The sequence below is a fragment of the Notechis scutatus genome, chromosome 3 (genome assembly GCF_049901735.1).
Source record: "Notechis scutatus isolate UNSWTSFEM ecotype Mainland chromosome 3, rNotScu1.2, whole genome shotgun sequence".
Lineage (NCBI taxonomy): Eukaryota > Metazoa > Chordata > Lepidosauria > Squamata > Elapidae > Notechis > Notechis scutatus.
In genome coordinates this window covers 140,151,080-140,166,208 of record NC_142011.1, presented here as the reverse complement: position 1 = coordinate 140,166,208, position 15,129 = coordinate 140,151,080, and the positions used below count along the sequence as shown (strand labels likewise).

Sequence of the window (15,129 nt, the reverse complement as noted above, 5' to 3'; positions counted from 1 at the left end):
AAGCAAGGGATTTCTGTAGACAAATCTATCCTTTGCCTGACTGTGTCCCACTGCTGGCATGATTACATTGTTTTCATTGTAGTAGAAGAGCAAACAGCTTACTCTCTTGTTACTCCTTCCTCTCCAATCTGTTTGTGCTGAAGAGGAGAAGAAAAAACAGGTCAGGCATGGGACAATGTATACTGACTGTAATTGTGATCACATAACTAAGGAATGCCGTGAAGGTCATAAATGGTTATAAATTGTCTGTAAAGTTATTTTTCAGCACGATAGTAACTTCAGTCACTGAACAAGCAAGATGCAGAAAGTCAACCCCATCACACTTTACAACAGAAATGCCTGGGATTCTTCATTGAGCTCACTAAATTTCTCATTGTCATATGGAGAAAAGTTGTGTTTATTCTAAAATACATTATGTTAAAACTAGGCTATAGTTTGGAGGAGAGAATCAGAGTAAGGAAGAAAGAAAAAGCCATGATTGCTGAGCCATTTAAAGACTTATGGGGTGTGTAAAAGAAGAATTATTTTTTTTCTTTACTGAGAGAAGTTGACTAGCCCTTACAAGCTTTCAGTCTTCCCCAGGAATGGAGAAGAGGATAACAGCTGAATTAGTTTGTTAGTTCAGACCAAAGAAAGGAAATGAGTAATTAGACTGCAGAGACAGACTGGACACACTGCTAGTCAATGCAATGTCCTGGGTATATTTATTAGATATATTCAATGACACCTAGAAATCCTTGTGAACCAACAAGGGTTTGGCAGAATTATTAGTGTTAAGAAGCTGGGTTATAAACTATGATCAATGATTAAATGAGATCTCATTCAACTTTCAATTGTAAATGAGAGCCTGGAAGTTATGCATTGCACAAAGACAGTTAAATCTGACTGAAGCTTAATAAGAGGGATTTGTATATTTCACTTGTAATGGAGGATACCAAAGGAAAAGGGGACGCAGTGGCACAGAGGCTTAACGGTATTGGAAGTGCCAGCCAGAAATGCTTTGTACTCTGGCTGTTTGAGAAATACAGGAAGCGACCAAACGGGCCTCTTTTTTGGCCTCCAAAGGCTGCAGAGGCTTCTCTCGAGCCTCTGGGAGGCTGAAAAAGGACCAAAAATCAGCTGGAAGGCACATGCATGTGCAGTGAGGTACGTTTGCCTGGGGCTTGAATGCCCACACAAATGGCTCTGCGTGCCATAGGTTTCGCCATCATGGGTATATATCATAGATTATACCTAGCAAACTTACAAATACGGCCATCTACTGGCTGAATACTTCTGTAGTTGTTGAAATGCAAAATACATTCCAACACAAAATGTCATTAAGCAAATGGTCATAAGTCGAGGACTACTGTAGTATGTTGTTGCCTTCACATCCAATTCTGCATTCATGTTTGTACAATAGCCATGCAAAAAAATATAAATGATCATTTAACAATTGTTAAGTCTTTCCCAACATCTATCTTTTTTAATGCTCAGCCACCTTTGCTTTACCTTTTCTTCCGCTAGTTGGTCTGCAATAGTTGATCTCTGTTCCGACTCTATATATTGAATTTGTCTGGTGTTGAGTGTGATAGGAATTATGTTAAATGTTTTTTTTTTACTAAGAGCTGTTCAAAATATGTGAATTCCCTCATAAATAGGTTGGGACTAGCCTGAGTATAACCTGCACCTTTGGGATATCTATAACTACTGTAGAAATGAATCTTAACAATAAAACTCTTTTTCTGTTTTGGGTTCTGCTTTCTATTTCTGTTCTGTCAAAAGTTTTTACTTTTCTTTCATCTCCTTGTCTGTCCCTGACTGGGCTTGATTTTTTCTTCTTCTTCCAAATCTCAGTTCTATCTGAGGGAAACACTTGAAGACCATTTTCCTCATATCAGTCTTGAGGGAAGGAAATACACATCCCTCTCTCCCAGTTTTCTCAGCTGCTGCCTTTTCTCTGATGACCTCTTCTCATCAAGGCAGTTTGCCTCATTATTTGACTCCTGAGCTTTTGGCTCTATTTATTCTTTGTTGAAAGGCTTGTGGCAACAGAGCTGCCGGGCAGCCATTTTGTCTTGTCTCATTCTCCTCTGTCTGCCCATCAATGCTGTTTGATTGGCAGTTGGGAGGTGATTGGCAGCTGGGTTGTTCTGACAATGAGGGAGGGCCAAGAAGGGAGGGGAGGAAGAAGCACACAGTCTTCTGCTCAGGTAGTCTGTCTTCCCACAGGGCTATGTAACGTTTGGGAGGGTTCTGAATAGTGTACCTGGTGGGTTGGGAATACACATGGCTGGAGCAGAGATGTCTGTTTTCATTTTCCTGGGAGAGTAATTTGTTTATTAAGCCTATGCTTGGATTTATACTACTCTTTCTACATATTTCCACTTCAAAATGGCAGAAAACCATATCAATATGTCACAACAAATAGTTTGAATATGGGGAAAAGATTACCTTTGTTAATAGCAGGAAAAATAAACCACTTTGGGTATTCCACTGTCTCTTAGTGGCTTAACTAAATGTGTTCTTTAAAACTGTGCAATGCTTAAACTATGCTGCCAATTGGCAAAAGCACAATATCTGATTGGAAACATGACTGTACTGCTACATACTAGGCAACACTTGCACACAAAGTTTTCAAAGAAAGACTCTGGCAAATTCTGTGTTGTTATGACCCCCCCTCTCCCCACCCACTAAATAGACCAGACCAGGAAAGCAATTCCACCAAAAGGCTAAAATTACCTTTATTGGTTTTGGCTGTAATAATAGCATCTTGCAACTCTCCTTGTGCTATACTGTCTCCTCCGACTTCTTATTCAATGAACCAGAAAGACATCTGTCTGAGTTGCTTCTGGAAATTATCTCATGGCATGGGACTTTAAAAAAAAAGGCCTAGGTAACAGTTCTTACATATTTCCACTAAAGTCATCTTCTTTATTCTCTATCTGGAAAAGAAAGAAAGAGCCACTTTTGCTATAGAAGGCTGGTTTAAACTAGGTGCTACTAATTTTGTAGACTACGCCCTCCACCATCCCATAAGTCTGCATCTAATATCTGCAATTATTGCAAATGGCTGGAAGTGGCAGGTCCACTTCTCTCAACACAATGCCAAGCACAATGCAATAGATACATCCCCCATCATCATTCAACTTTAGAACTAAAGCTTCTCATTAATTGGCTATTCATGCCAATTATGGATCTCATAACTGAGGAGGAGAAGTGACAAGAGAAAACAGTAGCTTAAAGGATATTCACAAAGGATCTGAGTGTTTTTAGACAGGCTCCGTTTGCGGGATGCTACTAGAAACTTAGCAGCCAATAAATCTTACAGAGTATGTTCAAACAATAGAAATAATTGTGGCATTAAGAGTATTATATCTAATTAAAATACTGAAAACAGTAAAGCTCCAGGCTTTTCAAATATTTGTCACCTTCACATGAGCCAGATCAGCCTAAGAAAGATAGTTAACAAAAAAAAAAAAAAAATCAAGATTGGAGTTGACTTTATGTTCTGCCGTTATCTTATTTACTTCTTAGAGCTAACTACTGTATTTCCCCAAAATAAGACCAAACCAGAAAATAAACCCTAGCCTGATTTTTTGGGGTAATGTAAGCTCTACCCCAAAAATAAGCCCAGGGATGGGCATGGCCAGCACAAGGCAGCGAGCATGTGGGGGTCGATAGGTCTGGCAGCAGCCACAGCCCACCAGCCTTTGGCACAGCGCAGATATGGTAAGTCCGAGCACAGAGGCAGAGGCAGGGGGAGACAGGTGATCCAGACATGCTATGTGGCTGCCTGGTTCACGGGAACCTTGGGGGAGGCTTGCATGGTGGCACCGACAGCAGGTGAAGTCAGAGGCACGGGGGAGGGGAAGGTAGGCGATCCAGTTGTGGCCGCGAACTAGCCGAAAGATGGTGGGAATGGAGTGGGCAGCACGTTGGGATCGCTTGCCTCTCCCTCCTGCCTCCGCCTGCCTCCGCTGTACACTTTTTGCCCACAGGGAGACAAAGTTTTGTCTGCTTGCAAATGGGATGCTTTGAAAGGAGCTAATCACTCCATTTCAAAGCATCCCATTTGCAAGCAGACAAAGCGTTGTCTCCCTTCAAGTGAAAAGTATTTGGATGCCTATGGGGCACTTGGGAAGGGAGCAATTTGCTCTGTTCCCAAGTCCCCATAGGCACCCAAACACTTTTCACCCAGACAGAGAAATGACAGAGGCTCAAAGCTTCGTCTGCTTGCAAACAAGATGCTTTGAAATGGAGTGATAAGCTCAGTTTCAAAGCTCCCATTTGCAAAGAGATGAAGCTTTGTCTCCCTGTGGGTGAAAAGTGTGCAGCGAAGGAAGAGGCGTGGGGGGGAGGCAGGTGATCCCAACGCGCTTAGCTCTGTTCCAAAATGTCTGAAGCTTCAAGTCTCTGTCATTTCTTCATCCGGGTGAAAAGTGTGTTTGCCCTGGGAAGCCCTGTAAGCTGTTGCGGTGTGGGCAAGCAGATGGTGGGAGGAAGTGGGTGGGCGGGCACAAAATAGGACATCCTCTGAAAATAAGACCTAATGGGTTTTTTGGTATCCCCCCCAAAAAAATAGGACCCGGTCTTATTTTCGGGAAAACACGGTATACACTTTTTAAATTCTGTGCTTAGAAAAATGAGACACTATTTTAACATTCTGCTGCTGGACTAATAAAAAGAATGATGGGAAAACAACATGCAGATATACAATCTTGCATTAATCCTGATAATACCTTTATCTAATATTTTACAAAAATATAATTACAGAATAATTATTTGCATGATTTTTCTAATCTAGAAGCAAGCAAGCTTTTTTTTTGCTAATGGGCACATTTAGTATGTAGAGAGTATGCCACAAAAATTGAAAATCATTAGAGGATTTGCCTGCTCATAAAATGTTTGTCCTCATGGGTACATCTAACTGCAAAATAGTGAAATTGCTCCTTAACACTCCCACAGTAATGTTTCTACCACTTTTTTTTTTTTCCTTTTGGGCACACTTCCAAATAAAGCTCTGCATACCACCAGCCTACCAATTTTATATTCTAAAATGCTTATCAAACCGATGAGAAGTGCAAAAACATTATACATGCAAGTGCTTTAAGTTTCACTTTCCCTGTGTTCATTATATATGCATCTATGGGTAAAGAACTATAAAAAAGTAAAAATCAGATGGGACAGGGATCCCCGGAAATACCAAGAAATTATCCATGAACACTAGCATTTAGTACTTTAATGGTGATAAATGATATTTACAGTGCTTTCAAAGGAGCTCTACTCTGGCCTATCACTATCACGGCAAACTGATCAACTGCTACTAGACAAGACTTATGGGAAGAAACTGAATTACTGAAATGCCACAATAAATCTATACATAAGACAATAAATAAATAAATTTTACTGCCAAGAGCCATGCCAAGAAATACCTGCTCTTTAATTTTCGGAGCTGCAAAATAATAATAACCAGTGGGATCCATGAAATAGACAAATTAATAAAAAATGAAGAAGCTAAAATGCTCTAGGACTTTAGAATTCAAACGGATAAACACTGTCACACAACACTTCAAACTTAACCACTGATATGAAAGACAAAAGAGTCTGGGTAGTGGATGTAAAAGTATTTGCAGACAGCGGAATAGAAGAGAAAGAAATGGAGAAAATCACAAAATAAAGAGACCTTTGAACAGAAGTAGAACCACAGTGACAAAAGAAAGCAAGGACAGAACCAATAGTAGTAAGTGCCTTGGGTGCAATTTCAAAACATCTGGAACACCATTTGAACACCACCAGCCTTGATAAAATCACCATCAGTTAATTGCATAAGGCAGCTTTACTTGGAACAGCTTACATTTTGTGATGATATCTATTAACAACATCTGTTTGTCCTAAGTCTTTCAGAAGGACTTATAGTTAAAAATATCAAATTCATCTGGCCCAGACATCTGGCTGACTATATGATCAACAACAACAACAATAATAATTTATAAAAAAACCAGAGAAGGTGAAGATCTTGGGGGACTTTTGAATAGAGACAGATCGTCATTTGGAACACAACACGCCAGATATCACAGTTCTTGAAAACCGAAGTGTACAATTTATTGATATCGCTGTAGTAAGAGACACCAGAGTTGAAGAAAAAGAACTGGAAAAAAAATCACAAAATATCGCAACCTGGCCATCAAAAATACACAATTATGGATGAAACATGTAACAGTGATACACACTGTCATCAGGGCACTTGGCATTATATCCAAGAATTTTATAAAATACATCAAGAAATTGCAACTTCCTGCAATAACACCAGCAGAACTGCAAAAAACTGTGCTACTGGGAATATCATACATTTTAAGAAGATACTTGGTTGATACCTAGGATGCTGGCAGCAACTTGTATCAATCATCAGTGCCAGTATTTGATATTTGTGATATATTTTAAATGTTCAGTTGAATGAGTTTCATGTTTAATGAATAAAAGAGATATTAATTAATAAGAACAAGAACAAGCACTACAAAGTAATGCCATGAAACCAAAGATACAAAAATTTACTGACAATCCAAACTGCCAATTTTGCAACGACAAAGTCAAAACTGTTTCACATTTAATATGTGAATGCAGCAAAATTGCCCAAACTGATTACAAAGCTAGACACGACCGAGTTTCTAAATTAATCTACTGGTCATCATGTAAAAAATATGACTTACCTGTATCCAAAAAGTCATGGGAACATAAAGTGGAAAAAGTTATCAAAAATGAGAAGGTGAAGATCTTGTGAGACTTTCGAATACAGATGGATCGACATTAGGAACACAACACACCAGATATCACAGTAGTCGAAAACTGAAACATACAATTTATTGATATCGCAGTACCAGGAGTCGCCAGAGTCGAAGAAAAAGAACTGGAAAAAAACCCAAAATATCATGACCTGGCCATCGAAACTATGCGATTATGGATGAAACATGTAACAGTGATACCCATTGTCATCGGGGCACTTGACACCATGTCCAAGAATTTTATAAAATACATCAAGAAATTGCAGCTTTCTGCAATAACACCAGCAGAACTTCAAAAAACTGCGCTACTCGGAACATCATACATCTTAAGAAGGTACTTGGTTGACATATCTTGTTCAACTGCTTTGAAACTCATCAAATTTAGTACTCAACACATTTTAACGCAAAAATTTTGTCCTGGTATTCTTTGTTTTGGTACTCAGTGAATAAGCTAGAACTTGTCGGTGTCAGCTACCTTGTAACTCAGTACATTTTATTTACAGAAAAGTTTGTATAGTACTCATTGTTTTCGGTACTCATTCCACCTCTGACAAGCAGTTAGCGATGAGTACCGAGATACATCTGTAAGTGCATCGTACTCTAGACTCTCAGACAGCAAGTGTAGAGTTATCTCACTTTAACATACACTATGCAAGACCAGCTAAGCTAAAATATTATGAAAGGAAAACTATAAATTTGACTACAAACATCTCCCTTGGGGTTCACTCATCTCCTGGCTCCTCCTGAGATGTTGTCATAATTTTTTGAACAGAACATTTTTAAATAAATTTGCAGCACAAGCATGCTCTAAAACAAAGTGTGGTTGCAGCACCATCATTATTTTCAAGAACGCTGTTATGGTCCCCAAGACAAATTCTTTAAAAAACAAACAGTTATGCACCCGGTTTGTTTTGAAACCCATCAATAAAAAAGGAAAAGACTAGTCCAATAGATGCCATCCTAAACGCTAAAGAAAGCACCAGAAAATGGTGTATAATGTTCTAGATTGAAACTGTGTATGTTTTTCACTTGCTACGCATTTGATATGCATTCAATTAGTGATCAGATTCCAGATCTGTGCCATATCATCAAGCTCTCTGAGGCAGGCAAACTGAAGAAACAAGAACCTGGATTTCTGGAGAGATCTTTATTGTTAGTGGGGTCTGCCAAAGTCTGCCAACATAATTGCCAGATCAATTTATATCTACCTTCATTCTGATGGCATTACTCGGAGTCTCTTTTTCACATTTACCCCTTTGCCTGGATTCAGGAATCTTTATTGTAATAATTGTGCTTCGTCCTCTTGTGTTGCCAGGATCTTTTAAACATTCTTATGTACTCAGTTTCATGTCTACATTATTTATATCATCAATTGGTCTTCTGTGAAACAAGTTTCACAGCAGAAAACCATGGGTGTTTTTTTTAAAAAAAACCACAGTACTCGAGGATCTCAATATATTAGATTCTTTAAAGGACTAAAATAAAAGATCTGCCAAGTTGTTCACCAAGCATTGAAAAGTCCCATATACAGAATTCCTGCAACAGAAGGAAAATTTTGAGAAACTGCTCATTTTAGTGGTTTTAAGATTGGCATGGGTGGCCCTCCACTCCCACAGAAAGGTCAGCCTTTACTGTTGGAAAGTTTGGGATTAGAATCTGAATATTCAAGAAACTAGAATTTACCTAGAATATGCCAGATGCCTGGCAGCTGGTAAGAACCTTTACTGCAGTAGCCTTTTAGGGTAAGCCCCATTTAACGCAGCAGCATTTCCGAGAAGACATGCATAAGTTTGGCATTAATTATATGCAATGTGTTGTTAATCATATTACTTGATTATCAAAGCTGGTTTTCCATTTTCTTAAACACTAAACATAAGGCTGTCTTTCCTATTTTTAGTTTCAAAACAAGTATGCAGAAAGAATATAAACAACTGTTCTCCATAACTTGTAAGCAGCACCCCAATTTAGAAATTTAATTCTATACAAACTAAACACCACCTACTGGATGTGCCAACAACTTGTCACACAAAGCACTAAGTGGAAAGTAAACCCTGAATCACACTGAGTGAAATGAATGTTCTCCCCGCCAACCCGCCCAGTATCATCTTGAGGGTGTCAGGCAGACAGTACATGTGAAGAAAGGAGACGAGAGGGAACATAGCATCACAAACAAATTTGTTCTTGTAGTGCCTTTCCAAAAAGCAAATATATTTCTCTACAGGAATAGCTCGTGACATTGCACAAAGTGGAAATTTCCACAGCAATTCAGAATCGTTAGGCTTTTCCATTATAGTTTCACAATCAGAATGCATTCCAGAGCCTACTACAGCTCCAAATTGACTGCAATAACAGTCAATTTAGTATTCTCTAATTTGGGGGGATAGCTGACTAGGCCGGAGGACAGAAATTGTGTTGATGCTGGAGAAGAATAAGTAAACTATTTGAGCCCACTGGATCCATCAAACCAGAGATATTGCAAAAAAGAAGAGAACAGAATTTGGACTAGATTTTCAAAGCAACAGACAAGGGTCTCTACGTCACAGTGAGACTACACTCTCCGCCCCCACCCACCCACCCATGGATGCAGCAATGGCTGGGATGCACCTGACGGAGAAAAATTGACATGATAAGATGTGATACTAGGTTGGTACAGGTAAGATGTAAATTGGGAATGTCAATGTATTTGGATGTTGAGCAGCTCTAAGATTAGCTAAAACAGCAGAACAACTGTCACCTTGGAATCCAGAATTGATTCCGCTGGGATACTATATGGGAAGTTGGAGGAGGAGCATTACACTAAGATGCTCAAGTGGGGGATGGGAATCCATACCACAACTGTGACGTAGAGACAATGATATGGCAGGGATCACTGTCTATGGTGTTATAAGAGCATATTGTTATGGTCTGCCGGCGGCCTGCGGAGCTGGCAGCAGAGTCAGACAGTGGGGAGGAACATGGGCCAGTCCTGGAATCTGGGGAGGTCTCGGACGAGGGATCTGCGTCCGACACAGAGATGGTGCCAGGGCCATCTAAGAGGTATGTGCTGACTCCGGAGCCTCTAGAATCTGACATCAGCGAGACAGAGGAACAGGAGCCTGTTCCCAATGCGTGTTTGTGCAAAGCTGTCAGAAGGCAAGAACAGTTAAGACAAAAGGGGCAACTCGGGAGTAAGGCTCGGAGATGACTGGCCCCTCCCATAAGACATAAAAGAGGAGCAAAGGGACATGAGCCTTTGCAGGAAGCAACTTTCTTCATTCTGGTCGGTTTAAAATCTGAAGCTCCGTGTTGACTTTGTGCTCTGTTTGGCCTTATACAGCTAATTGCCAATTTAGTCGTTGGCAGCATTTCAAGGGAGATAAAGGTGGGTGCTTCTCAGCCTTATCCCGAAAGACTGTGGCAGACTTCTGCCGGGCTATTCTTAAACTGTTTGGGACTCATTACAGACTGTGAATGCATATAATTCACAGCTGTTGAAATTAAAAAGGGTTTTGGAAACAGCGTGTGATTGTTACTGTCTCAGGAAGCCTTGGTCAGAACACATATAAAGGGAACCCACAGATCAGTACTCTTGAACCAGCTATGCTACTCTTCACCCAATTGTTTGGATTGTTGAATGCCTTGGACTCCAAGATAGTCAAGTCTTATTCTGGACCAAGTCTGTCCAGAATAAGACCACACTTATTTACAACCTAGTGGCAGATGGAAGTACATATTATGTATCACGTATTACTGAAACCTAGTTAAGCATTATGAGTCTTGTCAAGGACTTGGCCTCTTGAGTTTTGGGAACTACACCAATCTAAACACCAATATTTTGCAAAAGAAGCCTCATGCATGAAAGTACCACCCCAGACCAGCACACAAAGGGAGACCCTCAGTGGGATGTGAATGGAGACCCTGGATGATGAACAAATGGAGGCCCAACTACTCCAGTGTGAAAGTAGGTGCCACAAAAGAAGCCCCGTGATAGAATGGTGATGCTAAGTGCGGTGAACATGGCAGCAACAGGTAGAACTGGACAGGAGGCAGCTGATGATGGCATTACTTTTGAACTTTCCTCCTGTCAGATTAGGTTATGGTTTTTAACATAGCCTTTGTCCTACCAGTAACTAGGGCCTTTTTCTGCCAGGTAAAAAGGCATAAAGTTTTATACCAGATAAAACCAGCAAGTTATCCCTAAACAAGAATAAAGAAGGGTGACGGTCTGAATAAAATAAAAATGTCAAAAACATTTCATGCCCGTCTACTTATTCTCTTACTTATTTTGATGGAATTGTATCACACACAAAAAAAAATCCCTTTGTATTCTTCCCTCATGAGCACACGGGTCTCCTAAATGTGGTCATTATTTTTAAAGAACAAACATGGCCATTAGAATCTACGTATCGTATCAGTCACAAGCAGAACTAAGGAGTACAAGCAAATATCTACTGCATGTAGCTTAAGCAACTTGAATAGGTAGTCTTTGACTTAGGACCATAAGGGAGCCCGCAAGGCCAATAAGCAAGGCACCAATACAATCATCTCACTTAATAACCCTAATCCCGGCTCTCCCCAATGTGGCGGTTAAGCAACCTCATGGATTGTTAAGTAGAGCATGGGATGTCTCTCGGATGAGAAGACCTAATGCAGTGGAACTCACATTCAGGAAGAACAACAGGCTGCTGTGCCCCTCAGCCTCTCTGCAGGCTTCATGGCTTTGTCCCAGGAGCAGATGACATTTCATGGCAGCCACAATTCATTGTGGCCGTTACCAAATTGGTGCCCATGTCTGGCATGGAGCCACATGGCCCCCACTGTGTAAGAAGGATGCTCAGTGCAGTAACTGCTTCCAGAAGGAGATCTACAGTAAAACGTAAGTGATTGATCAGTGATGGGAGGTGAGGAGTAGGGGGTAGAACCCAGAGGGATTGGAAGCAGGCCCAAGGCCTATAGGGACCCAATTGGGGTGGGAAAGCAGGCCCAAGGCCTGCAGGGACCCAGCAGGGCAGGATGGGAGAAGATAGGCAGGGGGGCGCTGCAGCATCCCTGCGGTCACTCATAAGGATGGTCAAATTACCAGGCATCCAGATTTGTTCATGTGACCATAAGGGACGTTGCATGGCTGTAACTTCCAAACTAGACCTTAATTAGCTTTTTAGTGGTCCATCACAACTTTGAAGAGTTTCTAAGTATTTGGTTGTAAGTCGAGGACTACCTATACGTATGTCCTGAGGCTCCTGAATCAATAATGTTAAGGGAACCAAATATTTGGTTTGGAACCACAGTAATATGCAAATATTCTTAATACATAAATAAATAAAACTATAATCACTTGCCCACTAGAATTTGATATTTTACAAGAGAATCTATTTTCCATTAAACATGATTATTCCTTTGCATATATAACTTAAGCTCTGCCAACTATGAAGGGAAAAAAACAAAGGGGAAAATTCAGTTCCCCCTTCCAGAGGCATAATGGTTAACAAAGGTAAATTTAAAAAGCAAACCGATTATTGGAGAAATGTCTTATTTTGTGTAATAAAATAATTCCTATCCAACAGCTTATTCATTTTCTTGAAAGAACACAGTGAAATAAATATTGAAAGCCACAAACACATGCACATAGGCACAAGTGTAAATGCACACAGGCACAAATGTAAATGCACACAACCCATAGTCTAACAATATTAAAGCACTATATGTACAGTTTATCCAAGTAATGAAAGCAAATCTGCAATATTATCAATAAGAGACAGGGCACTTTAAGAGTTTTGTTGCCATTACTCATTGACAAGACTTTCATTACATGTCATCAGGGACCCTGAGAAATGGACAAGAACTGCTTGACAGCTGCAAAGGTCAGACACTAAGAAAGGTATTACATTTTCAGCAGAAAGAAATAATGAAATATTGTTTTCTGAAGGTTATAAAGAGATTACCTGAGAGATAATATTGAGCAGCTCATGGTGATCTCTTAGTTAATGCCATAGATCTCTTCATTCATGAACATATATATATTTTAATACTGTTTATACAATTACCAGAAAGTAATATATTGTACATCTCCTTTTTAATATGTTCTACTTTCTACTTTATAGGAGGCGATTAAATCTTGTTAAGGACTGATTTTGACATATTTAGTCAGAGATGTTCTGAAAATCAGCCTTCCCACAGTTCACATATCTCAAAATCTCTCAGACATTTCCTAATCAGGACAATCATATCCAGACTGGAGAAGACTAATACGATGGAAAAGGCAAATATAGAAATCAGCTGCAAAATGCAATTATAGAGAAAAAAGAGAGTCTAGTGGTTCATAAAACAATATATAGCCGATTATACTAGCTGGCAAAAGATCTTCAGAATGCATTTTCATTCTTGCTTTTAAAAATCCTTTGAATCTACTTTGCCACGAACTTTATATGCCAGGAAAATTTGTACTTTAAAATTATACACTGGATGTACATTTCATTCTTAGCCATAATGGAGTTTTTGTCACTTGATTATTAATGTGGTTCCAAACTGTGCACCACGAGGCCCTGGGGTAGTACAGCAAGCTCACAGGAATATTGTATAATTTTTTTAAAAATAGGGAAACATAGCAATATTCAACATCTGTCAGTCACTGTGCAAATTGGTAGCCCAGAATTGCTGAGTTTTCTTCAAAAAGTTAAAATATCCCACAATGCCCTTTTGAGTTTGGTGTTTACATTAAGTTTGCAATTCCCTTTGTACTGCAAAACTCAAGAGCACCATGGGCTGACAGTTTAGGAATTGTAGTGTACCATGAACAAAGTAATGAGACATTAAGGGTGCCATGAACTGAGAAAGTTTGGCAATATCTAGTTTACTTTGTTGTTAAAACTCAGATCTTATGGTTCTATGCCATGGTTGATGGTTTAGCATTACTTATGAAGCTTGCCAATCTGGATTTATTCAATAAACCATGGTAAACAACATTGTGATATACTATTAGAGTCCTAGTTACTGAGTCGCAACTCTTGGATCAGTTCTTCCACCTACAGAAAGTAAGCAAATTAACTCTTTAAAAAACAAAATCTCTTTATACTTCCCCTTACTTTACTGAGTAAAAAACTATTGGATTCATACAGATTACTCTGGAGAAAATAAGTTGGAAGCAGGAAGTCCTTGGTATTCTCTGAGCTTGCTTATTTTCTTGCAGATGTTTTATTACCCAAACTAGGTAAAATCATCAGTGCTTCAAGTTGGAAGCTGTATCACAAATTATATCATAATTGATCTTACGTTTGCTGGATTTCCATTAAAATCTATACGAAATATTCCAGTTTTATGCCACATCTTGCAAGGGAAAAGAGACCACCATCTTCTTCCTAGCAACACAAAAGCTTTTCAGAAACAGGTAGAAAAATAGTTTGCTATCTGTGTCAGAAAACTCAATAAGGTCAAGATAAGAATCTCGTTGTGCATGAGGACTAAATTCTCTTTTCTTCCATAAACTTAATTAACACCAATTTTTAAAAATATCACTGCTGAAAAAATATTTTCACTCTTATTAAATACAAGGGTCATGATAATCAGAAATCTACATAATATTTCAAAATCAAAAAGTGTTTGAACTCCTAAAGGACTGTTCTGATAATCCCCTTTTTAAATGTTGATGTCATCTTGTTTTAGAGTTCAAAATATTTCTGGTAAGAGTGGAACCACATCAAAAGCTTTTCAGTAAGTTCACAGCATCCAATTCCAAACTTGAAACAGCTATTTCAAATTCAATTTTATATATTCTAACTGCAATTTAATTTAATTTAATTGATTGATTAAATTAATTTTGTCCTTGTCCTGTCCATTTTTTGCCTTGGTATCTCCCACCCAACTCTCTTTGCTTGGAATTATTCCTCTGGCATTTGATTCAGAGGCAAAGTGCAGCTTTTAGCCTAAAAAACATCTCACCTGATTAGTATAATAGTTGCAAAGTAAAATTCTGAGCTTAAGAATATTGTTTTTTAGAGACACTATGTGTCCCTTCCTTAGACTTTTGGGAAATGATTGTAGCCTGCATAATAAATAATTTAGAAATCTGATTACTGTACAGTATTTGTGACATCCAAAACTATTTAAACTAAGAGATCCCATTCATTTTGGCCACAGGGCATAATTCATTATCAATTCTCCACATACCCGACAATCTTCAGGTTTCCCAAATGCACCCATTCAAGCAGCTGATCTAATTTTAGAATGCAATCTCATGCAAATATCATTCCACACCAAACCAACAAAAATGGCAACATTAGTTATACGGTAGATTTTCTTGAACAGATGTTTTAACCATAGAAATGTATCTACAGTATAAGTACTGTACAAGGCAAATGAAGTAGCCAAGTCAGGTGTCTAAGGCGGGACTCAA

The 15,129-nt window shown here is 39.1% G+C and overlaps 1 protein-coding gene across 7 annotated transcripts in view; it reads right to left on the bottom strand.

Moving 5' to 3' along the window:
• The window catches only part of FARS2 (phenylalanyl-tRNA synthetase 2, mitochondrial), a 212,660-nt gene that overhangs the window by 173,923 nt on the left and 23,608 nt on the right, over positions 1–15,129 (bottom strand). For 2 of the 7 annotated variants that reach the window (XM_087961245.1, XM_087961247.1), the window contains exon 1: positions 103–132. The exons of the other annotated variants lie outside the window; for them this stretch is intronic. The gene's annotated coding sequence lies outside the window, so the exon portion shown is untranslated. Of the gene's footprint in view, positions 1–102; positions 133–15,129 lie in introns of those variants that run through there. 7 annotated transcript variants of the gene reach the window in all.